The 27,802-nt window shown below is 35.9% G+C and overlaps 1 protein-coding gene across 4 annotated transcripts in view; it reads left to right on the forward strand.

Annotated features, from left to right (window-relative positions):
* Positions 1 to 1,358: 1,358 nt before the first annotated feature.
* Positions 1,359 to 27,802, forward strand: part of LOC128678572 (uncharacterized) — a 164,775-nt gene continuing 138,331 nt past the window's right edge. For all 4 annotated transcript variants that reach the window (XM_053760178.2, XM_053760179.2, XM_053760177.2 and 1 more), the window contains exon 1: positions 1,359 to 2,004. The gene's annotated coding sequence lies outside the window, so the exon portion shown is untranslated. The remainder of the gene's footprint in view (positions 2,005 to 27,802) is intronic.

Here is a 27,802-nt window from a genome sequence, read left to right on the forward strand (position 1 = left end):
TCAAACAAGCCCAAATTTATTGTACCTATATTCGTCAAATCATTTGTTAGAAATAAGACCTTCACAGACACTTTTTCAAGTTAAATTTTAAATTACACTAGTGGTTCACAGCGAACTTAGAACTCACGAACACAATAAATTTTCGATGAGTTTTTACAAAATTGTGAATATTTCAAAAACTACTTAACCGATTTTGATGCCCCACGAACTTAAAAATTCCATTGACAGACCCTACATGCCTCTTAAATGTCACAAAAAAAAGTAATTTTTGTCCCAAGTTGATTTGTAGACCTCGCTCTCTTCGCTCGCTTGGTCAATAATATTTCTCGGAGTTAAAAACTAACTTCCGAATGGCATATCCTGAAAGAAAAGAGTTAGGCCTATGCCGACAGAAAATTTGAACAGTGCAACGGTGATACTGTGAAAAACATACAGACTTTCGCATTCATAATATTAGTATGGAAGTAAACAGACAATATCAGGCCTGTTATTGTGCTCCTGTGAGAATTATGGGATAAAAGGTATTAGAGTATAGTAAAAAGTACACGTAGGATACTTTTAAACCATAACTTTCCATCCCTAACTAATCTCTAACTTATATGATAACATTATTATAAGATTTTAAAATATAATAAAAGAGAAACTAACAATAGAAAATTGACTAAAGAACAATGCTTTAGGTGCAGTGCAGGTAAATGAGTTATTGGCATTTGTTAAGTTGATAAGACTATATTATCGTAACAAGATTACAAGCCTGCATTTTCCATCGTTGCAAACTAAATATTCTAAAGAATGTTGGAATATAATCTACGATTGTACTCATATTAATGTTATTATTTATTTATATTTTTTTTTTTTAAATATTGATTGTACCTCAATTTGAAGTTATAACAATTATTTTAGGCACACTTGTAAGCTGGTCTGTGTAATTTTGTACATTTAATAATCCTTGCAGCATCTACACGTAGTTACTTACCTAAAATGTATACATACATTGAAATATTTAACACTACGGAACGCATGACTACTTAAAAAGTAAAAGAAAAGCAACAAACATGTTTTTTATTGTGCTTAAGTCTCTGTGAACAACAGAATTTTGTATTAGTTCGTGTCACAAAATGACTATAATTTTATTATAAATATTACATGCTTTCATCAACCAAGGTCGTCCCATCCACATAAAATAATAGTTTTCATTCACTGCTAACATTTTTTTAAACGTTATTAAAATATCGCAGGTAAAATGTCCCCTCCCTAATTTCGACGGTATGAAGTTGTCAGTGTTTTAGTGCAAAAAGTGGTCGGTTGGTTGCTAACTTCATTCAACACATTAAGTCATCGCCCGAGACGGCTTTAGTGGCGAGCCGTGACTTTTTACGAAAACAAACTCGTTTATTGATATAAAATACTATGATTTAAACACGAACAGACCTATAATAATTTAACTCTTGAACCCAAAACAATCGTACGTAACTGGGAACTGTGTATGGTAATGTTGAGTAAGCTGTATACAAAGTTTTTCTACTGTTTATAGTTTAAAGCCGCGGCAACCTTGCCAAGTTGCGGAGCGCAACAGTTGTTTCGAGCTATCGCAGAGTTTTGCTCTTTCGCTTTTGTTGAGGTTATACTTGTTCGGCTTCCCGTCGCTTGGTTGGTCAGTCATTTACTGGGTTTTACGGAGCGTTACCGCGTCGCGTGGATTTTATTTCGAAAACTTTGTGTTGCTTCGAATACTATCGAAAAATGTTAAAAAATGTAATCTAAACACGTTTTGTGATTGAAATTGTGTTGGTTTAGTGTGTTCGGCGTGTTGTTGTGTGTGTATTTTTAAGTGTAACAAAGTGCATTCTTGGTGATTCATCTGAGAACAAGAAAATCTGTTTTTGCCGTTGCTCGGCTTGGATGTAGGTATTACTCATAAAATTATGTGTACCATCGAAAGTGGTCCGTGAACCTTGGTTTTTTGGACCTGCGACTCTGCTTTGTGCGCTTCGTTTGTAAAAGGTAAGTTTGTTTATACAATATTATATTACCTATACAAAATAGTAGTATAGGTACCTACTTGCAAGTTTGGCTGTGTAATCTTCCGTGCGACCTCTATATTTTGTTTGTATATCGTTAACTGTATTTCGCGGCTATCATATAGTATGATTATAGTACCTAACTAGTAAAACGTTATAGGCTTGCCATTTTACCACTGATTGATACCCAGTTAATTATGTTTTGATAGCTATTTTAAGCACATAATTACACTGCTGTATTTATATATATATATATATATATGTATCCTATTTTTATTGATTTTCTTTCGCCTGAAATACAGGTTCATTTATTCTAGCTCAGGCACCTTTATTTAATATACTTTTTCTTTATTTAATGCACTATATTACTTAACCAAAAGTTATTTCAATAAAGATTATTATTATCTATCTAATAAAAATAAGAATCCGCCATTTTTGACTGAAGGCTAGTATTAATAATTTTGATGACTGCAGATAATTTATTTGACCACTGCTTAGACCTTTCTAAGCGGTGGTGGTGTATAATAGTTGAGACGCCCGCCTGTGGATCGAAAGGTCCCTGGTTCGAATCCTACTCGTGCCACATGAGATTGTATACCAATCTGACTCATGTATAGTAGTTGTCATCGACCACCACTTGCTTCTGGTGAAGGAATACATCGTGAATTCGGGAGGAAACCTGCACACTGGTTGATTATTATTGACTAGTTAGTGAAATGGAGAAGGCAATGGCAAACCACTCACATTAATAATGCCAAGAAAATTGTGTGTGTTTCATTCCACGTAATGACCACGACCCTCAGCCATGAGGAATACGACTATGAAAAGAGACCTGTCTAGGTAGGTACGACGCCCAGTCAGGTTTCATTAAAATCATTTAGTAGTAGATAATCGTTGTTGCCATGCCTGAAAATAAACTAGGAAATTAATTTCGTTTTACTTTGATGTGTAGGTTTGCACTGATACCAAATTCAATACTCACCATGAGTTACAACCTCAAATTTGACGTTAATTTTAACCGGCGCGCCGCCGACGTTTAGACAAATGGTCAACGTTGATGGTGCAACCTACTCCAAGTACTGTAAAAATTAGGGCTGCCAACCGCACTTAGTACATAATATAGTATTGTATAGTATTTAAGTCAATTGTAAAAATATTGTAGAAAAAATAAGTAAGTACAACAAATACTATATTTGTACCATTTATGCCTAAGCTAAAATTCGCCCAGATTAACCAGAGATCACATTTACACGAAAAAAATGTAATACTATTTTTGTTCTTGAATTAAATAAATAAGTATAAATATATTAGGACAAATGACACAGATTAAGCTAGCCCCAAAGTAAGTTCGACTTGTGTTATGGGATACTAACTCAACGATACTATATTTTATAACAAATACATATATAGGATAAACATCTAAGATGCCATACGGGCCGATCAGAAAAAGATCATTTTCCATCATGACCCGACCGGGGATCGAACCCGGGACCTATCGGTTCAGAGGCAAGCACTTTACCACTGCGCCATCGAGGTCGTTCAAAAATTCCCCAAAAATACAATATTTTAACCTTCTATTTCGAAAAAGAGCGTAGATTATTTACATGTAAAAAAAAAACGGGAGTTTTTGTTGTATTATATGTACATAAGTATTAATATTCACAGTCTATGTGTACCGATTTTCCTAGACAAGATAACATGTCATTTATTATAGCTGACTGCGACCATAATAACTAGATTACCGTTCTGCCAAGATCCAGGATTGAGGACAGGCTCGAAAAATATGGTTCCCTACTCGTAAAAACTCTTATCTGTCACTCGATTCTCAACCTACACGCTAAGGCGGTAAGGTACATATTAGATGGTTAGCGGTGATAGTTTTTCTAGGACTAATATAGATTATATAGTACTTACTCTATTATGTCACAGGTAATGTTTAGTAGATGTTAATACTGATTTCTTAAACAAAACAGAAATAAATTGTAAAGTACAAAGATTATGATTGTGTAGGTATTATTGTGTTCTACGCCGGAAAAGTTGAGCAATTCTAAAAAAAAATTGTTTGCTCTCCAGTCTCGGTTTAATTCTTCGTTGGGACACCCCCAGACCCGAGCTCCGAACAAATTAGCCTTAAATTTTTTAAGATTATGACCGGTCACCGCTGACGTCAACCCTTGTTGGGAAATCTATTGCTTATCAGTTGTCAAGACTGTATATCTCGTCTCGTACGAACTCGGAAAGTAATAGTGGTCCTATTCTAGGGCGGGAACCACACGCCTCAAAAATACAGTTATTGAATCCATCCATAGTCCATTATGAATGTCTAAAATTATGTTTGTTTGTCACACTTTCACGGCTAAACTGCTTGGCGGATTTTTAGAATACCTAATAGTTTATCAGCATTTGCTCGCGGCTTCGCCCGCGTATTTTTCCCACGGGAATAGTTATTTTTCCGGGATGAAAGTTACTCATGTCCTTCTCCATAGTTCAAACTAAATGATTGGTTGAGTAGATAGAGCGTGAAGAGGTAACAAACAAACTTACTTTCGCATTAGTTATAGTTAATGAACCTATGTCAAAACTAAGCTACCGTGTGCAGAGTTCCGGACAAAAGCTAGTTCAACAATTGTAATATAAATGAAAGCCAATGACGGACAGACTAAATGAAATTCATTGAAATCAGCTGGCAGTTTCAATTCTCCCGGGAACTGAAGCCGATAAATCGAACAATGATCATGAACCCGTGGGGACCATTCACCCTGAAACCGTGTAAAAGGATTGTAGATATCAGCTTTTGGTAGACTGCTGTTCACTATGGTTATCCACAGTGTAGGAAAAAGAATTTTAACGATCTCCGTGGCGTAGTGGTCACCACGCCTTTCCGCTAATCAGGAGGTCCTGGCTTCGATTCCCAATGCGAGCAAATATTTGTAGCTATGATCACTAATATTTGTTTACGGTTTCGGGTGTGACCGTTTCTGTGTTTGTGTCCATCAGTCGCGATACAAGATTAGTGCTTAATGTGTGCCCTTGAGTGTTGTCCATTTTATTTATTTTAAATTTAACGTCATTTGTCTGTATGATATTTTTCAGTAAAAATGCATTCAAATTCATACATTTCTTATTCGAATGCTAAATGCTTTTGAGCACTATATTCGTATCATTTTAATTTAACTTTATAGTGCACCTACTAATCTCCATAATACACCACACGAGCGCTAGTCGAGTGCAACTTGCGAGCGAAAAAGTTGAGGTTTTTGTCATAGACAAGAGAACAAATAGATCAAACATATAAATTATTTATTTATTAGGCTCTGTGACCTAAAATTAGCCTCACAAAAACCCGCAGTCTCCGCTCCCGCGCCATAAGGCCTACCATGAAACATGCAAACACGTACTAGCACGTTATCAACGTACACATGGCTGTCTCTTCTACAATCGTGTACGCATCGTGTAAAAAAAGGCAGAACGTGTTTACTCAATGACGTGCTACGTTATTTGTTTCATGGTAGCCCCCCAGAAGTCTTCAGTCATCATCTTGCAGCTCGCACACATAAATTAATTTTCCAAAATAGTCCCATAGCCCGTTTCTGGCGTTTAGAAATTCTAGGACCTGGTTGTACGAGTCGATTGACCCAATGGCCTTGAAAACACGTAACGTCCGTCCAATGATCTCGCTCATTTTATTTGTTTTCATCAATTGACAAAGAGGTTTTGTTATTTGACATTCGATATTAACTACTAAAATCTTCGTTACAAGATTGAGAATCATTTAGCATCTGCCTATTGCCTTTTAGAGGCTCAAAGATATGATGACAGTTTTCTACAAGCTTAGAGGCGAGAATTGAAATCGCCTTGGCTCGTTTCCAATTGCCATCAAATGGTAAGTCTTGTGATTGGTATAACCATTGCGTGGAAAGAATAATTATTATGTACCTACTAGCTGTTTACCCGTCTAAACTTCGTCTTGTCGAATAGTCACTTCTGAAAGTATAATATTTTTTGTGATTAATGTGTTAACCATGCCAGATTACTAATTCCAGTAGCAATGTTTTTGTATGATCGCCAATTAAGTCGTTTTTGTTAACTACATGCATACCAAACTTTCATCGAAATCAGTCCAGTGGTTTCGCAAGTTAAGCTGCGTGTCTACCTTTGACTTATCAGTGGCTATGACAAAAATCTCGGTGGTATGCAAATTCTGGCCCGAATTCTAACTTTCGTACGTATCGGCACTTGAGCACGTCCCAGTGACTCTCATCTCTGCTTTTGTGCGGTTTCCTCCCTATTTTTGTTGACGTCGAAGGTATTTTTTTGGAATTTTATCAATACCCCTGATAGCGGAAATGTGTTTGGGGTTTCTTTCCACGAGAATCCTTGATTAGAGTTTTTTTTTTTGCACTGCACAGGAAAGAATTGGGAAGGTTATTTTTCTTCCGAGTAACTTTATGTACCCTATAGGTTTTGATTGGCTTGTGAAAGTGTAAAAAAATGCTTTATCCTAACTAATATTATAAATGCGAAAGTACGTTTGTTTTTTTGTTACCTCTTTGCATTCGTATTTGCATTTGCATTTTGCATTCGTATAGTTTGAAGTACGGAAAAGGACATATGATACCTTTCATTACGGAAAAGTAAATGTTCCCGAGGGAAATTGACGCGGTCCCGGGGGCTAAAGCTAGTGATTAATATATTTTGATATAGGTACGCGATCAATTTTGAATTTTACACAGCTAAAGGAGACGTACACTCGAGTTTTTAGTATAAACCATCAACTTGATTTCCTACTATGCTTTTTTGTTAAGAACACTTGACGCGTTCTTGATAAGTGTTCTTGATAAAAGAGCGTGGTAGACGGACAAACAGACGGATAAGGAACCTGACACTAAGAGTTATAAAGTACGGAAACTAAAAATTAATAAAAACGCTAACTGAATCGGAAATTTCGGTAGTAATCACCAATATTCGTTGTACGTTATTACTTCTGGCTAGCCTGCTACTGTATACACGTCCTCTCAACCTATCGCCGGTTGACTGTAAGAGATCCCTACATGGGATAAGTCCGCCGTTGTACAATGTATCTTTCTTGTATTAATTTTGATTAATGTACTTATTTTCGTGCAATAAAGTTATTACAAACAAACAATATTCCTATTTCTGTGTGCTATACACAGTGGTGCTATAACTGTACAAGCGAGCTACTTCTCGAAACACCACGTCATCAGCAAGGCCTGTAGTCATTATAATATCAATTAATACTACAAGTTGTACATGCATTGGGATGCCATCTCTTGTCCCTGCAGTTTTGTACTTTGAATAACACGTCAAATTGTCAAAATTGATTGGAAATTCGCCTCTATTACAGCTTTATAAAGGTCCTGGCTGGGCAATTTGGTGCGCAACTGACTTTACACGACTACATTTAGAACTCTGGTTCCGAGAACTATCTAGAAATGTGAGACGTTGTTTATTAAGTCTAATTTTGTTTTATTCACTTACTAGATCTTGCTCGCGGCTTCGCCCGCGTTTGTTTCGTGCGTCCGCTCATAACATATTTATTGTCAATATCTCGGCTTCTAAGCAACGTATCCCATTGAAACCTATATCAAATTTTAAGTTAGACCGCGTCTAATTCCATGAAATACTTTTTGCGTGATTCGGGAACTAACGTATACAAAAAAAAAATTAAAAAAAATGTTTTTTTGCTGCTATTATAATCCCGTATAAAGACCCACCATAATTAATTATTTTTCTTTAATATATCCTAAGTACAGACAGACAAAACCCCACTTACAGTTTTAATATACTAGCTACGCCCCGGGACTTTGCTCCCTTGGGAATTACGGGATAAAATTACCCTATGTGTTATTCCAGGTTATATTCTACCTGTGTACTAAATTTCATATTAATCCGTCCAGTAGATTTTTCGTGAAATGATAACAAATACATACACATACATCCTCACAAATTTTAACATTTGTAAGATTAGTAAGTAATCACTTATTTAAGACCTCGCAATAGTTACGTATTTCCATATTGATACCATTTCTAGTTTTACAAATGGTTTTTAAAATTTAGCCTTATATCAAGGTTTGCTCGAGACATTCTGTACAGTAATTTCCTTAGAGAAAATTTATATCACTCTGTAACTTGTTTTTAGTTTTTGAACTTTAAAATTGCAGCAATTGTTCTACCTTTTGAATTTTTTAAATCTTTGACACTTTTCTGCGAGTTTAAATTTCAACTTGATATTTTATTTGCAAGTTTAGGAGTGGTAGAATGAAAAGGATATAGACAGGGGCAAGCCCAAGAAGTGCTGGTTTGATGTCGTCAAGTATGATATGCGTGCCAATGGTCTGACAACTCCAGGGATGCCGACGACCGTGCGAAATGGAGAAAAAAATGTAGGAAAGCGGACCCTGGGCTCAGACGCTCAACAGCTGAGGAAGAACCGGAAAAACGCTCAGATAAGAGAGAATGAAATGGACATACAATTATATCAAAATCTCCTAGCAACTTCGCAAAATTAATATCCTCCGTGACCAGACGTGAAACGTCTACGTCCTGTTTAAGCCCAGTCGTAGACAAATATTTAGTAATAGCTTTTATTTGCTATTTACCCGCGGCTACGTCCGCTTAAATGCCTCTTTTCTTCTTTGTATTAAAATTGCATTGGGATAGATGAAATAAAATGTCCATAGCGCATTTAAAATACACACAGCGCCATCTAGTGTTTTTATTGTAAAGTTTATAAAGTTTATTTTATTTGCATTTAGCGCAATCCCACGGGAATAATAGTTTTTTCCGGGATGAAAGTTCCCTATGTCCTTCTCCATTCTCTTAAATTCAAGAATAACGCAGAGGTAACAGACAAACTTACTTTCGCATTTATAATATTAGTTAGGATGATTTACGCTCGGGCGGGTCAAATTTAGTTAACGCCTAGTTTGCGCCTGGCCCTAAACTCATCTGTTAGCGACCATGAAATCTTAACAATTCACGCAATTGAATATTAATTTGTAGTCATTGTGGTTAGTGGCTTTTCATTGAGTGAATAGTGTATGATTGAGCAATGGCGTTGGATATGGCCGTTCTATTGCTTTTTTTTCTATTAAGGCAATTTGAATAATAAGCGATGGAAATAGCAACCCGTCCCGGGTTTGCTCGGGTAAAATCATAATAAATTATACACGAATCTCACTGTCTATTGGCGAAAACCATGTACATAAATCCGTCCGGTAGTTTTTGTGTTTATCGCGTTCATACAGACAGACGCGACAGATACAATATAGTTTTGTCGTGGGAATTAATAATATCATTAATTCCCACGACAATATATCAGAATCACATGAATAATATTTCAAATCTTACTTTCTGCGTTTACGTCACAGATTGACACTTTTAGTCTCAAACGTATTTTGCGTAGGTACATTGTATGCTAGCTTTTTTACATCGAGAAAAAAAAACATCAATATTTGACAAAACCGCTAAGGTTGACGAACTATTTGCTTTATGGAACAAGCATAAGACAACAGCTTTGAACGTAAGGAAAGTATGAGGCATTCCCGCAAAATTTCAAAAGAGGAGAACGCATCTCCTCGGCACCTCCTAATATTCAATGAAAGATAAAATTAATCTGATATCCCGGTAGTAATTACAAAAGTTACCTTTTGTTTGTTCCCGACGCGGCTCGTAAACAAAAAGGGACTCTGTATAACCGTAATTATGCAGAGTTTGACGTGAGTAAACGTAGGTAGCACGTAATTCATTTTTTTTTCCACTCTTATAATGTTTTTATTTGTATTGTTCCAAAAGTATCTTAAACAACAAGGCTATGGGATCCAGTTTGTTGGTTGAAATTGATGGGACAGTCGGGTCTCAATGCGTTTCGGGTATCGTCGATTTTCACACTAGTCTCCTGAAACGAGATACGTACCTATAAGCGCACGTAACGCGTCTTTACCCACACCCACAGACATATATATGTTTATCTAAGGACATGTATTGTCTAATCAAAGATTTTTCTCTATTTTATAGACTTCGAGGTTTGATATCCAAGATATGCGATGTGCATAAAAAATACACCAATCCATAAAAGCAATATCTACTGCTTCTTTCACTTGAAGATATCCGACTCGAAGGACCAAATAGAGGTCCTTCGAGCCGGATATCGTGGTTCAAGGGCCGCGTACAGCTGGGAATCGCAGCATTAGGGCTCTGACCCTCCAAATTACCCGAGAAGGGTCTTCAACGCGAATTCATTTCATTATTATTAATAGCACTTCGGTCGTTTTCCGCAATTTTGTTTATTTTTACTAATTTTTCCGTAACACCACTCGTTACGTTTTTAAACTTGTTTTTTTTTATGTAGGTAACTTTTTAATGAATGTCTTTTATTATATTTCCAGCATATCTGGTTGGTAGGAGAAGCAGCAGGCACATTCTATATTTTTTTTCGCTCCCAGAATACAGAAACCCTCCAACTGTAAAGTAAATAAAAACATCTCGAGTTTACTAGCTTTCAAGCATTGCGGTGGTGGTCAAGTGGTTAAGACCAGACCTGTGGTCGAAAGGTCCCAGGTTCGAATCCTATTCATACCACACAAAAGACCACCACTTGCTTCCGGTGAAGGAAAGCATCGTGAGGAATCCTGCGCACTGGTTGACAGTTTAAGTTCAAGCTAGCGTGTACTAGCGTGTACGCGATTACTGGGCACTAGATGCGGTAGTCATAAAAGTCATGTCAAATGCCTTTCGACGACTTGGATAAAATCTGACATCAGTGTTAGCAACTAACACATTCGGACAGGAGATGTGAGTTATGACTCAGTGGCCCATAACCTCTAACCTTGTTATCGAGTCGGAATTACTATTTAAGCGGTATTCGGGTAGTACGTGGACGCTGAACGCTTTGTCTTTGATCTTGTTCAAGTCCTCTATAGTAGGACGTGGGGCAGATGTCAACAGTGTCGTTCTTAACACTGCTATATGCTAATAGTAGCTTGTAGCTTTCATAATATTATTTCATGTAGAAAAAGTGTCTGTGTCTGTGAAAAAGTGTCTGTGAAGGTCTAATTTCTGAATAAATGATTTGATTTGGACAACGTCAAGGAAGCTTGCACTAGATTTTGATGAGTTTGCCATAAAGACAGGAATTTTAGTCCAATTTAAAGCCACATCTGGCTACAATTTACAAGCGGCTTGCATCTTGTTGAAATTTAAATCTTGTCATAATGCCGGTTTAGCGATGCAAAAATATTCAGTGAGGGAGATAAAGAAAATAATGCGGTGCACAGTGGTTGATTTTGCGGGATTTATTTTACAAGCTTTTATTTAACTTAGGTACCTTGTTTGTATGTTCTGTTCAAATCTTCGTTATTTATTTATTTTTGATTTATGGAAAACTTACTGCTAATAAAAATAAGAAGAACTTAAATTGAAAAAAGAAATACAGCCAATTACAAGTTTCTGACTGTTCTGTGTAGTTCAAAGGCTTCAAATGGCAATGGTGTAATCAGTTGACCTCGGTGGCGCAGTGGTACAGTGCTTGCCCCTCTGAACCGTGAGGTCCCGGGTTCGATCCCCGGTCTGGTCCTGACGGAAAATGATCTTTTTCTGATTGGCCCGGGTCTTGGATGTTTATCTATATATGTATTTGTTATAAAATATAGTATCGTTGAGTTAGTATCCCATAACACAAGTCTCGAACTTACTTTGGGGCTAGCTCAATCTGTGTAATTTGTCCTAATATATTTATTTATTATTATATTTTATTTATGACATGCTGTTTGAATTGAATCACTTTTCATGCCATTTTTTTATCATGATACCTACTAGCCTTCATCTCGCAATCACATAAACGTAACTCGCCAAATGTAAACCTTCATTCAGGAAGATAATAATGCGTCATTGTATATTTTAATTGATAAATTTAACGACCAGAAAGGGAAATTAATCACAACCATTACATTTTAACGACAATCATTTACAGCTGCCCTCAATACTTAAACTTTGATCTTTACTTTGTTACTAAGACTACTTTTTGTCCTTTCTATGTCAGGTACAGTTTAGTCTATCAGATGTTACACCTTTATGTCCCTTAGTCGCCTGGTACAACATCCACGAAAGGACTCTAGTGGTGATAAGGCGGAAACCACTAGCAAGTTCATTTTGTTTGTCTTGTTTCTCTCAACTGAGCGTTCCCTCCTCATCAGTTGAGTGTGATTTACGAAAGTTTGAATTTTTCCGTTTTGACCTGACCGAGATTCACTTCACTGGAGCACAGTAAAAAAATATGTCTATTTAAATCATTGTCAACCATATTAACCTTGTGGCAATAAGTGTCATGTCACATTTGTTATAATCCGTACAGAAATCCATGTCCCGAAGCGAATTGAGTAAAGTTGGAAACTCGAGAAGTTTTTACGAGCAAAGTAGGCCGCAGAAGTTAGGTCTTCATTCCATAGTTACGTAGGTATAGTAAATATATGCGACGATCTTTTAAGAACCAAGAGGTTACGTGGTTAAAACTATTTCTGTGGGCAAAAAAAGCTTTCGCACATTACCTTCTCATTTATGTTTTCCCAGTTTCCTCCGCCGCCATATAGTGTCGGAGCCGAAGACCCGCTTTTCTAACATTTTGTCTTCCACTTCGCACTTTCAGCATCCAGTTGTCCGTCCATTGGCACACATATCATGCCTGTCGTCAGCCAGCACTTGTTGAGTTTGCCCCTTTAGCCGAAATCACGGACTTAGCCCTAAGGCTAAGGCTTTGGAAAATAAGCGTTCGATAAGAATTCTTATCGAACGCTTATTTTATTTTTCCAAAATATTAAGTATGTAATAACATTATATGTTTACGGTATAATAGAAATTGAAATCTCCAGTTCAAGTGCTTGTTAAATTTGTTTTCATTTTCCCCCTCTTATTATAAGATTATGCTATTGTAGTTGTCATTTATGCGTAACTGTTAAATCGACAACAAACAAAAATATTCTAATTTCGTTTATGAAAACAAATCAATACACGAAAAAACTTATTGTAATACTTAGTTATGGACCTATGTATTTGTATCATATCAACCTTGGGTTGATTAAAACGATGTAGATTTCTGAAGCTACGTTAATTGAGCTATCAACACTGTACAGTCGTTAATAGTTCATGAATAACCATGAAACTGGGCTGTCGGAGTTTACATTTGCAGTATTACAATATCGGATACCTGGTACCCAATTCTCGTGCAATCGAAGATCATTTCATCAATTCATATCAATATTTTTCAGTGATTATTTTATTTCAAATTAACAATCGGGAGCGTCCGATCGATCAATTATCATTAATTTAAACAAATATATTTTACACAATGCTATCTCTGTTCTGTCTTATGGTTGACAGTAGAGAATGTAATATGTTTTAAGTACCACCATTTGTACATATTTTCCAATATATTTTAAAAAATATATATATCATTTATTTTCGCCACGTAAAATAACGGTTATTAATCATATTTTAATTAATAGCAACTGATCATGTTTTTCATTACATGAGTAAATGTTTGATATTACTCAATAAGTTTACTTAATTCGCTGGCTCAGAGACCAAAATAAATTTTTCAATGAGCATGATTAAATACAAAACCGATGACCCAAGTGCATCAATCAGAGTTAGCAATAAAAGTTTAGCGGCCTTGGATCCAGTTCTTACAGGATTGGGAGCAATAAGGTAAATTAACTGTCTCCCATCCATCACTGTCAGGCCGCAAGAAACATCTTATTGTTTCCGCTCTCCGTTTCTGTGTAAACTGTGCTCTTGAGATAAATATCCTGGGTGTCTAACACACACATGAGTGGAATACAAGTACACAAGTGAAATTTAAAAAAACTAAATTGTTACACTTTTTTTCCAGAAGAAAAGTTAGCACGGTCCACTGTGCGCGTTGAGTCGAATCAAAAATCAAACATAATAATTAATCGCAATTTTCTGAGCCGATTTCAATGTTTGAGACATGGTTAGAACTGGAATTTCATATAGTCGCAGTGGTTCCGAATGTTGTCTGGATTACGATTAAGACTCATCTAATAAGTTTCCAAACTTCCTTACGTCTTTCCGTCATATGCGGGTCACAATCCACAGTTTGAGAAATCTTCATTATCAGAGTGGGTCTGCTGTAGACTGCTAGTCCCAATTCATCATTTACAATAGTTACGCGACATGGTTCTAGTTCTAGGCGGTATCTAATATACTAGTTGTTCACACGACAAATGTTTACAAAATTGTGAATATTTCAAATACGACTTACTTAACCGATTTTGTTGCCCCGCGAACTTAAAATTTATATTGATAGATCCTATATAAAATTTCAATTTCATCAAAATCAGACCAACATTAATACATTCATGTATGTACTCATGTTGGTCTGAATTTGATAAATTGAATTTTATCTGTCAAAAGAGTAATTGTTTACACACCAACTTGGGGCATAAATATTTTTTTGTATACATACATAAAAAAAATTCTCTCTGCGGCTCGTCTCCTGGACATTTTCCATATTTAAAAGCAATGATTTGTTTATTTTTAATAGCAAAATTATTTATGGCCAGACTAAGTAGTTATAGTGATACTAACAAGCAACTTGTCATCATAATAAGGCGTTACACTTGTTGGACAATTACATTAATTGTGTAAACATGATTAGTGCACGTTCTATGTGTAATCAATATGTCATTATCGCGCTAACTATAAAAATGTTTATTGAGTTGTATAATTGCATCAGTGTTAATTATTAATTATTGAAATAGGTCGATGACAAGGTCAGAATTTTTAAAAAAATATTACTATTGTGATAATTTATAGATAATGCTGCTAGATCATTATACGAACATTTAAAGTTGGTTGGAAAGAAAACAAAATATTAAAATAAACTCAGCCATCGTAAACATTTAAAATTTTGAAACAACTATTAAGAAGTCATCAACATAAACGAAATAATTAAGGTAGCTGTCACAAGCGTTTTTCGTCTAAGATCAACTCAATCGTGACGTCACGTTAGAGTATCATTTAGTATGGAGCGTTTGGATTTTATTTTTGTCATATCTTTGAAAGTATTGTCATGATCACCACCAGATCATCGCAGTAGTTTTTTCACTGGTGTTTCTAATAAATAATGTAAAGGGCTTCGAATAGTCATCAAAATAAAAATTACTAGTACTTAATATATCTTACTTCAATACGGTTCCAATGGTTGTTATTAATAAGGTGTCGCTTCTATTTATAAATCACTAGCGACCAGTCCCGGCTTCGCTCGGGTAATAGAAAATTATATACCTAATTATACACCTAAATCTTTCACACAATCTATTCTATCACGCGAATTGGACCAAAGTTCCAAAAAATATCCAATTCGCGGTTGGTCCAAAATATACGATGTTTCCAAAATTGTATAATTTACATACATATACAATATATGTAAATTATACAATTTGACGACCTCGGTGGCGCAGTGGTAAGGTTCTTGCCACTGAACCGAGAGGTCCCGGGTTCGATCCCCGGTCGGGTCATGATGGAAAATGATCTTTTTCTGATTGGCCCGGGTCTTGGATGTTTATCTATATATGTATATGTTCTAAAATATAGTATCGTTGAGTTAGTGTTCCATAACACAAGTCTCGAACTTACTTTGGGGCTAGCTCAATCTGTGTCCTAATATATATATATACTAATCACGTCTTTATCCCTTACGGGGTAGACGGACATACATAGGTACATACAGATAGGTACATTCTATGTTTTTTATCTGCTCTTGTACCAGCAAGGTATATACAATTCAAACAATAATAATTCTATCCTACTATACTTAATATAAGAAACATGTGTAATTTTATTTAATTTGGAAATAGTTTACATTGGACCAATCGCGCCTAAAGGATTAAAAAGACCTGCCACAAAACATGATGCGTAGTTTTAAAGATCTAGCGTACATGGACAAACAGACAGCGGGAAACGACTTTGTTTTATTATAATGTAGATTATTGTGTCTGAATAGTGTAGTCTTATTGCGTGTTAATAAAAGCTGATATTGCAAAACAATTTAAGCCTTAACTTTATAAAAATCACACACACTTAGTGCGTTTGTGGGTGAATTTCACGATCGTTTTGAACTCCGCCGCGGGCTCTCATTAGTGTTTATTAAATTGTACCATACACGGTAATCAATTTAATTGTCCTATTTTATAAATAAGTAAAGTACTGGTACAATGTTAATTTTATAAATGTTACATTAAAAAAAAGATTTTTTATTTAAAAAAATGTGCTACACTAATGAAACGCTACACGCCGCGTTCAAACAGTCGTGAAATTCACCCTTGTCACATAGACACTACTTCAGGGGCTACCACGGAACATAGAGCATATAACACGTCACTGCGTCCACACGATATCTCTTTTTTTCACGTTGCGTACATGATATGGGAATGAAACAGCAAGTGGATGTTGTAACGCGTCACGTGTTTGTATTTTTCGAGGTGGGCCTTCAGATTCACACTTGACATTAGATTTGCCGAGACCAGACAAAATGTATGAAACAAACGCGTTATGCATACTGGGATAGTTCGTGCAAGAGAACGCGTGCCAAATATGTGTCAGATATAACGCCATTTCAGCGGGGGACAGGGAGGGGCTGTACTGTATAGAGTCTAGTAATGTTCCCGCCTAGTTTTTATAATACTGTAATTTTTATAATTGTTTAAAATTCTTTAAAATTTAACGAATTTTATCTTAACGAATACGAGAGGAAGCTCCTCTCGCGTCGTCACAAAATTAAGGAAAGAATGCAGTACCTTCACTATGAGCTACTTCCAGAGATTCTCTACAGCGCCCTAAGGAGTACTTGGGATGCAAAAATGAATTTTGTTTACGTACGAGCCATTTTTATTCAACTACCCTGCAATAGTTTACTGGCCCCCGTGTGTCGTTAAATTTTTAATCTGTTTGTTTTAAATAAATCTTTAGTTTGAATATCGTACTTGTTATCATAAGTATTGTTTGTATTATAGTGATAGTGTTTGTTTGTGCTTGTATTGTGCCACATCCTACTTAGCTATTTAACGATTTTGTGTGAAAAGTCTATAGGTCTATAGGTACAAGATTTTATGTAACTTGTAATGTATGTTAGGGTAATAACTCAATTTTGAAGAAGATATCTTCAAACGATTTAATTGAAATTTTGTACACACGTTTATTTTTGATTACAATGCATTATTATAATACGCATAACTAGATAGTGCATCCAGGAACGGCTCCCGACGAGGGTTTACTTTTTGTCACATATTGAATGCAATTAAGATCTCATTGACAACAATAAAAAAAATTTTGAAATAAAGGTTTTTGTGTAGCAACACAGATTAGGTAAATAAAGAAAAGGCATGTACAGTCAACAGCACATCAACCTACCCAAATTCATTGCAAACACGCCGTTATTACCGCGCCATAGAGGTCCATGCAGGGTAATTTGATGTGCCGTTGACTGTACATGTTATATATATGTAAACATATGTATCGTAAGCGAATAATTTTATACTGTTCCCCACGATTATAACAACAACGCTGCACTTATCCCGGACTGAACAAATATTATTCTTTAATCCGGCACACCATATATTGTGGACAGTCACCGGAATCAATGTGATTTTTTTTATTTCCATTTTTAAGCTAGGGCGCTGTAATCAACATTTATCGCTGTGCAGTGTAAACGTACTTTGTTGTTTGTTTTTCTCTTATCACATAACGGCCAGCCCTATAGGTAGGCTGGTGGAATGAAATTAAACGTTTTATTTTTTTTTCTGTGAAAGGTTTTTTTGTTTTAATAGGTATCTTAAGAGCTCTAGAGCCCTATATCTGTCTATGACTAATCTCCGTCGCTGGGGACAAGAACGTTGCGTTTTCGTCAACAGGATTTATAGCTTCACTATCTGCCGCGTAAAAGTAGCCAGCGTTCTTGGCAAGACCAACGGGCAATTTTGATTACTTACTTTAGTTTTATTAGATTTAATATATTATTTGATTTCCCTTTTTAAAATTAACTAACTAATTAAGTTCCTGCCTGACTACATTTTAAGATCTTAAAACAAGACCTACCTGTTTTGTCCAATAAAATACAGATTTTTGATTGCTTAAAATTAGTTTTAGATTTGGATTTGTTAAGCCCTTGTCGTTTGGGGCTTTATGTTGTCGAGGGAATTATTGCTGTGTACCTATAAAGTCAACTCTAAAGGGATTTCAACGCTAAATTTATTCGAATCTATGCTAATATAATATGGTTGTGCCGTTTATTTTGCGATTTAAAATTGCCAGACTGATCGTAGATGGTGACATGTATCTAGTATATACCTACCTAATTGTAACCGCTAAACATAGCACAAAACATGATAAGATTGGAAATTTATCTTTGCATAAAGAAGCCAAAGTATCTCGTCTACAACTTCGTATTTTGTACCACAGACAGAAATATATATATTCAATTTACACAACTGCACAAAATGCACACAGTTTCGCAATATTCTTTGCCACACCCAGGTGATATCGATTAGCAAATGCCTTATCAAAACCCGCTATCACTGATACCGGTTATCAGTAACGTCTGTCACGTCGAAGGAATGATTTCGTATGATTTTCAATAAAAAAATAATTTGTACAAAATTTCAGCTCAATCGGTTGAAGATATCTGCTTCAAAATTGTGTTGCAAGATTCCAACCGAACATACACATTGCAATCACTTGTAAATGAAATCTTGTGAAGATCTTCAAATCTTAATTAGCTGATCAACCATTTTGATTAAAAGGTTATTAAATATTTGATTAAAGACACTTAATTAATAGTTATACAACGATTAATAAAAATGTGGTAAGAGAATAACGTATTAATAATAATAATAAAGTTTATTTCGTCCCAATTGTGATGTCAACTACTGGAATCATTCCTAAGTATTTACACCATAGCCTCCAACTTCTTGATCTGAGACCCTCTACTTACATACCTATGCAAAAAGCCGCCATCTTAAATACATGTCGTATTTTCCGAAAGTTTCTCCAAATGGACGAAAATGGACAGACTGACCTAGGATCGTAAAATAGATAAAAACTTATCATTTACTTGGTTTACGCCCGTAAATGATATGATAATACCAGCTCATGCTGAGAAAAAGAAACACATAAAAATATAATGATCGTATCAATAGTTCATCAATATGTAGCTCACAAATACCGTTTCACACCAAATATGATCCCATACTATAAGTATCAGTGACATTAAAATTTATTGGGATAGGACTATCATAACTGACAAAACAATTCACTTTCAACAGACCCGACATTACTGTGCACGATAAAATTAATAAAAAAGTTTACCTCATAGATATTGCAGTACCTAATACACATAATCTACAGACGACTATCTCTGAAAAATTAAATAAATATCAAGACCTAGCAATCGAAATCAAAACTCAGTGGAAAGCCCAAACTGTTCACATTATACCTATAGTATTGTCTTCAACTGGCATCATACCTACATCTCTGAAACACAGCTTGAACACCTTAGACATACCAGATTATACACTCTCCTTGATCCAGAAGGCTAAATAATGCCGAATCACACGTAAATTCCTAACTTCGTCTACCCTCACGTCTACCTTCAGCATATAAAACTTTTCCCTCTTACGCTTGGCTTCGGCCCGCGTATGAGGCGTATACCCTTGTTTATATTCTTTTTAAAAAAAGGAGACAACATTTATGAAAGTATAATAATATATGAACTTTATTGCCCATAAACACATTAGGTACACAAAGAATAGAGTTTAGGTACATATGGAGCAAAGGCGGACTTATTGCTCAGCAATCTCTTCCAGCCAACCTTTGGGTAGAGAAGAGGAACAAATTAGCAGGGGGTGGGCACAGCAACCGGCAAATACAATGAACATAATGATATATATACATACATTAAGTCTTAAATATATTTCACAAGCTTTTAGCCGTAATTAATTTACACGTGTTAAAATATTCATATTGAGATAGCATATTTATAGGTTGTTCTAGCGGTGGTTTCATGTTATTAACTCACCTATTAAAACAAGTTTCCACGCGGACGAAGTCGCGGGCAAAAGCAATCTTATAACCACATTCGCTATAGTTATAAACCCGAGCTCTGAAACAACTGTTACTTTAAGTCGTAGATCACGAGTAACCAGAACCGGTCCGCAAAACCAGATCCGAGAGTAGCCAGCCAGTTTCCTAGTTGAGCGACTGAACGCTGCACGACGCTGCGATTTTTTTGTTCAGCCACAAAAAGCCTTGGCTTATGGCTTAAGCTATTAAAAACACACGTTGCCTGTGCTGCGTGTGTATGCTATTCAAATTGTCGTCCAAACCATTGAAATACGTGAGTAGAGATTTGTAGAATGCTACAGTTCATTGCCCTACAGATTTATTTCCTTTCATGCTTTCTAAGTTACAGTTAAACTATTAATGTAATAAATATTGATGAACTATGAAGTTTCATGACATTATACTAAGACTAAATTTATTAAAATTACATTAATTTCATTCTTACAGCGTGTGTTAATGCTGACCAAGGTGTCAGATTCTATACAAGTCGCGTAAAGGTATCTGATAGGTTGTTTAGGCAAAATATTCCATTTATATTGCTTCAAAATTTCATCAATTTGTTGTCTTTATTTCTGTGCGTACACTATTGATTGAAATTAAAAACTCCAAAATAAAAACAATTTGACATTATTGTCGCGCTGCCTCACTGCGTCTACCGCTCACCTAGGACGAGGTAAGCGATGAATCTTTGCTGGTATAGCGTTGTGTAGAAATGCAATGTGATTGTCTCTGTACCGGCGAGTACTTGCTTTTGCATACAGCTTCGCCCGCGTGATTTTATTCATATATGAAATGCTGATATTCCTTTGTTCCTTAAAAATAATATAGTATGTAGTCTATTATCCGTAAGCTTCAAAATTCTTTTGTCTTTTTCAGGTAAGTTCGTGATTTTTATTATGCTCTACTAGAGACAATGAATGCTGTTCATTAGATTTAAGAGAATATACTAATAGTAGGTAAAATTTTTAATGATATTTTGTCTCATTAAAGCACCTATATAAATTCGTTTTTGAAACGCTTTTTAAATACAAGGAATAAATAATTACATATGGACAAATCGGACATATTAACTTAATCCCAAAGAATCGACGTCAATCAAGATTCGACACTTGTGTTCAACGTCTACTATATTATATAACATAACCAGTTAAATGTCAAAAAGCTTACACATAACAGTATAACATGACCTTTAGGCTGCAGAGGTCGTAAAAAATGTAACTTCGACTCACATGTCATACAACCCATATAATAAGACATAACATAAAACATACACACTACATACATACATACATACACACATCCTGACAAACTTTCGCATCCTACTAATATTACTATTACTAACTCAACGATACTATGTTTTATAACAAATACATATATACATCCAAGATCTAAGCATATATAGACACAGACATCGGGGAGCAGCTTTGTTTTATACTATATAGTAATTATTGAACAAATAAAAATATGAGAATCCCTCCATTTATAAATGCCAAAGTTTGTGAGGATGTATGTACTGGACGGATTATTATGAAATTCGGTACACGGGTAGAATATAACCTGGAATAAAACATAGGGTACTTTTTATCCCAGAATTCCCACGGCAGCGAAGCCCCGGGGCGCAGCTAGTTTATCATATAAGTAGAATCGATGTCCATAACAGAATCGACAACCTGGACCAAGAGATTCCTTATGCAGATCTGCGGCCTGCGAGATAAGACGACCGATTTAACGTGACCCCAAATGACCCCCATTTTGCTTACCGTTGATAACACATGATTAATACTGGAATGTGTCTTGTTTACTATGCTGTGTAATAATTGTTATACCTACTTATAAGAATATGTTGCATTTAATATTAGCTCACGTAATAGTTATAAATTTTACCAGGTTGCTCCTCCAATTTTCCTGATATCATCCATCCATATTTTCGCTGGTTTACCTCTTCTTCTATTTCCTGATATTATTTGTATCCATTTAATTCTGCTGTCTCTCATCATATATCCAGTCCAACGCCACTTTAGAACAGGAACTATTACTGAGGCATAAAGTTCCACGCCTTAACTAAGACATGACATGTGGCATAATTTGACACGTTGCTAATACGAAGAACGCGCTGAATACTTGGTCTGCACCAGCCTTAACGCGTGCCATTTAGCCTCGGAAGTCGGAAGGTTGAACTTACACCGTTACAAACTTTGCAATTCTGCCCTGACAAATCTTTTGCATTACTGCGTGCGGCAGTCGTGATAGCCATCCAACTGTTGTTTACGAACTTCGAGAAACATCACAGGAAATCGTAGGCGTTGCGTAAAATTAATCCGAAGTCGACGGATTTTCATGTAAATCCTGACATTTTATAAAACGAAGTTCTCTACCGCGTCTGTCTGTCCGTTCACGATAAACTCAAAATCTACTATACGGATTTGCATGCGCTTTTCACCAATAGATAAAGTGATTCCTGATGTTTTAGGGGTATATTTTATTATGATTTTAGCGAAGCCGGGACGGGCCGTTAGTTACGTATAAACTGTCTCGGTCGAGTAGTTGAAGCGTGTCTCTGTGCTCTCTCTCTCATCTGAACGTCTACGCCCTTACCCAGCCTACTCAGCCGTTGAGCGTCGGAGCCCAGGGTCCCTTTCCCCTATTTCGTCTCCACTTCGCGCGGTCGTCTGCGTCTCTAGTCATACCATTGATTTGATACGCATTAACGATATCAAGCCAGCACTTTTTGGGTTTCATCTTCAGCCTGGGCCGAGCGGGAATTGCGCGTATAGCCTGACATATGTTCCCTACGTAATTTGCCAATCTACGTAAGACGTGACCGACACTTGTCTGCTACAGCTAAAACTGCCGCGAATATGTGAGTTCCTCACGTGGTCGATTTCCCACCATTCCAAGTGAGCTTCGCGATGGCTGATACGTCAATGCGAGAGGAACTGAAGGCCTACTATGAATTATACAAACTCGTAGCACGTACTACTAACGTCCAAATGCTGTCTCTTTTTTCCATATCGTGTACACATCATATGAAAATAAGAAAGAACGTGTGGACGCAATGACGTGATACGTGTTATATGTTTCGTGGTAGCCCCCTGGTCAGCTATAATCACCAGTTATGGTACCAATGGAGGGATTCTCATATTTTTATTTGTTCAATCATTATTATAGAGTATAAAACAAAGCCGGTCCCCGATGTCTGTGTCTATGTATGCTTAGATCTTGGATGTTTATCTATATATGTATTTGTTATAAAATATAGTATCGTTGAGTTAGTATCCCATAACACAAGTCTCGGACTTACTTTGGGGCTAGCTCAATCTGTGTGATTTGTCCTAATATATTTATTTATTTATCTATCAACGCAACGGGTTTTTTTTAAATAGAGTGATTCAAGTGGAAGGTTGCTGTACAAGAGAAGCCGGGCTGAGCCACTAGTATTTTATATTCTTCTTTATCAGCACTCATGTCATCACAGAGTCATTTAACCTTTTATTTATAAAAACGTTAAATCATACTTAAGCTACAGAATAGTTGTCACTATCGCACTTTAAATAATTGCCATTGACAGGAGAAGACAAAACATATTGTAAGTTAAAGTGTGCTTTATCTTTTTTATGAATAAGGAAGTGAATATCCAATTTTGAATGCAAAGTATTGTAATTGTGTTTGGTATCAGCAATACATGCTTAAATAAATAAACAATAGTTCTAGTTTATAATTTTGGGTAGGTTGATGTGCTGTCCATTGTAGTATAGTTTTAACTCATTTGTCGATTATGGAAATATCGTGACTGGCGGATATTCCCGTTTACGTTGTGTGTGTGTTGTGTATTAGTAACGGTAGGTTAAGATTTCATTGTTACTGACAAATGGACTCAGTCTGAATAAATGAATGTATTATTTATTATTCCTAATATTTCTGTGGCGTATGCTTTAGGAAAATTGATTCATCCTTATCTTTACATGTTATAAAACAAAGTCTGCCACGTCTGTCTGTCTGTTCGCGATAAACTCAAAAACGACGACACGTATTTTCATGATCAGGATAGTGTGATTCCTATGGAAGGTTTAGGTGTATAATTTATTATGTTTTTACCTGAGCGAAGCCGGAACGGGGCGCTAGTTGAATATACAATAGTGGAACATAACGTGGTAAATGATTGTGGAACTGTGAGGAAAAATATCATCACTGTGTCACTCGATTGTGACAGAGAGCCGACATCGTCACGAACCAAGTAATTTCTCATTTACCTACATGAATAGGTAGGTAGTTACGCACAGCATAACATTATCCCTTGCGAGGTAGACAGAGTCTCATCTCGTCGAGTCGCTCTCGACTCGACTGATCCTCTGATCAGTCGTGCTCATTGTTGGAATCTTCAATACATATAATAAAATTGAAGAAAGGCCAAATTTGTAAATTGGATATATTTTTTTAATTCTTCATGGAATATACTTAGTTACTGATATAGATGACGAAAATATAGTTTTGGAAATGTTTGTCTGTCTGTCTGTCTGAACGCGTATAACTCTAACTAAAAATCTACTGGACCGATTTGCTTGAAATTTGGTATGTAGGTACCTTATATACCGGGTTAACATCTTAGATACATTACATCCCGGTACATGGTCAGGTTCCCGTAGGATAATTGAAAAACTAATTATGAATCACAAATGCCTCAGAATCCCGGGTTAACATCTTATAGACATTTCGTCCCGGAAAATGTGGAGGGTCTTGTAGGAAAATTAGATACATTTCATCCCGGTAAATGGTCAGGTTCCAGTAGGATAATTGAAAAACTAATTATGTTAATAATATATTATATTTTATTTGTAAAACATGTACGTGATTTGTGATCTTCAAGTGTCTGAATTGTACTTCTGTTTCGACGAATAAGATTTGTAATTGTGAGGTCATGGGAATCGAGTGTGTCATGCTCACTCAAATGGTCAATCTGGTGGTGGCGTCGTGGGCCGGGTCGTGAGGTTCCCTCTATTATGGTTGAGCTACGCGATGGCTGTCCCATGCGTCAACTCGTGAAAGGGTGCTGCCGGAGAGAACTGGTCATCTCGTTTCTCATATATTTTCATGTTAGTTAATTGTATTTCACATCTATCTATATATTATAATCAGCACTCGGATCACAATCATAACCTGTTTTGATATACCTTTTGACTATGTACATTATGTACTTTTATATATTATTAGAAAAAAAAAAACATTGTAAGAAACAATAATGGTAAGCCGATCTGGCATGATAGGGACCAATACTGTTCAAATGAGTTTCGTTCGGCATTTCTTCTCAGTAGTGGTCGTTCCGAAATGCCAGTAGTTTGTAGCTTGTGAGAAATAACTATAAATATAAAAATTTACGAGAAAAGTGCCTGTGAAGGTCTAATTTCTGAATAAATGATTTGAATATGAATCAAAAATTCCCCGGAATCCCGGGTTAACATCTTATAGACATTTCATCCCGGAAAATGAGGAGGGTCCTGTAGGAAAATTAAAATAATAATCCACGAAGCGGATTTACTTTAAAATTTTGTAGAAAGTGTAAACAAATTTTTCTATCGATGAAAGTCATATAATTGGAAGGTATCAATTTACAATTTAATTTTGTTATATTTTAGTTTTGAACATGAAGATGATTGATGGCGCCACCAAGACTTTTAAAACGCGCTATGGTTTCGCTCAGACAAAATGATATATATATATATATCGGAAGTACAATATATATATATATATATATATATATATATATATATATATATATATATATTGTACTTCCGAAATAAATCACTAGATGGCGCCACTAAAACTTTGGAAATGGGAAGGACACACGTAGTGGGGAACGGGACGAGACATATTGCAAAAAACATGATGGCATAATATATAGGAAACGGTACGGGATATCTACTTTACATTACATAGCAGGAAGCGGGATTGGACAAGTTTGCGGGACGAAACACGCAGCGGGAAACAGGAAATGGAACTAAAGATGAGAAAAAATGCGAATTTGAATCATATATGTTTACCAGTCTTACAGAGTACGCGATAAAAAAATACTGAGATATTTCTATGAAATTCACGCGGGCGAAGCCGCGGGCAAAAGCTAGTTTAGATAATAATTTCACATTTCCATTGTTGTGTTACCACTTTAGCCCTGTCAAAACTGATTAAGTACGTGTATTTCTGAATTAGCTGCGGGAGTTCAAGATTCCAGGAAGGAGCTCTTTGATAAATATACTTTACTTGTGTAATTTCTGTCAGTTCAGCCAGTAATTAATTTCTCCAGTTAAGTGTTTTATTTTATTACATGAAAACACGTTCCCGACACGCCCTTCGCCCGAAGAACAGAGTTCTATGAAAAATGGCATTTGGCCACTTTTCATGAAATATGAAGAAACAATATACTTATGTAAAAAAACGAATTAAATAATATCTCTATCGCCCGCGGCTTCCCTCGTTAAAATTTCCCTCGGGAATAGTTCTTTTCCGGCATAAAAGGAGAGGATTTCAAGAAGATTGGATGAGTAGATAGAACGTGAAGAGGTAATAAACTAGCATTTATAATATTAGTCACGCTTAGGGTAAACAGCACAAAACGTATTTTTAACGAATTTTTTTTGTCATTTGCAATATTTACCAAGTTGAAACACTCTCAGTGCTTCAACTAATCCATTTACACACACAAACACACAGCTCTCTCATTTATTTTCATTATAGCCAGACTAAAATACAAAGAAATCCAATATTAATTGATAGGACGTTCTTTGTATGACCTCATCCAAAATCTTTTTGTTTACAAACTATAAAAAAAAATGTTGTCGAAACGTATGAGGATTAAGTGACAATTTAATTAATTTTCCGATTGGACGAATTTAAGTAAATTATAGTAAGATACAGATGATTGATACGAAAAAGGATGCAATACGACACACATTACGTATACCATTTTTCAAAAGGATATCTTTTGTCTTTGTTTTTATCCTATTTCTATTTCTTGCGTTTTCGACATTTGCACGATATCGAATTTCGACATTTGGTATACGATCATGCAGTAAGACTGTCAACGGTCGGTTGACAGTGCGAACTGTAATCCGATGTTCTCGATAAAACGCTCCACTAGATCTTGTTTATTTTCCTTGTTTTAACTACTAGACTAAACTGAACTGTAAGGGTCAGAGGTACTTAATTTAACCCACGTTTTCGGTCTCACCTCGTAACTATGTGGATGAGACAACCAACCTCGCGTAATTCTTCGGGGAATGAGGAGGTGTGCGGGTATACTTTAATCTTATTGGTCATAATTCAAGCATCGTGATTGGTCGTTTACATTATCAAATTTGGTTAAATCTAAAGGAAATTTTCACTATGTCTTTAAGGTCATTTTTATTGAATATCTTAATATATTGTTAATTTATATATACATATTTGCTATTATCGGAGCTGCCGTAGAATCAAAAAATCAAATCAAAATCAAAGAACGTTTGATTTTGATTTGATTTTTTGATTTAGAGCGTTCGTAGCGGCTGTCGTTGTGGCGTGTGGTTCCGCCCTATAATATGATCAGTCCGTATCATCACATAGATGTCGTACTTAGCAACTAGGGGACACATGGACTTGCC

This window comes from Plodia interpunctella, chromosome 20 (assembly GCF_027563975.2).
Source record: "Plodia interpunctella isolate USDA-ARS_2022_Savannah chromosome 20, ilPloInte3.2, whole genome shotgun sequence".
NCBI classification, from domain to species: Eukaryota; Metazoa; Arthropoda; class Insecta; order Lepidoptera; family Pyralidae; genus Plodia; species Plodia interpunctella.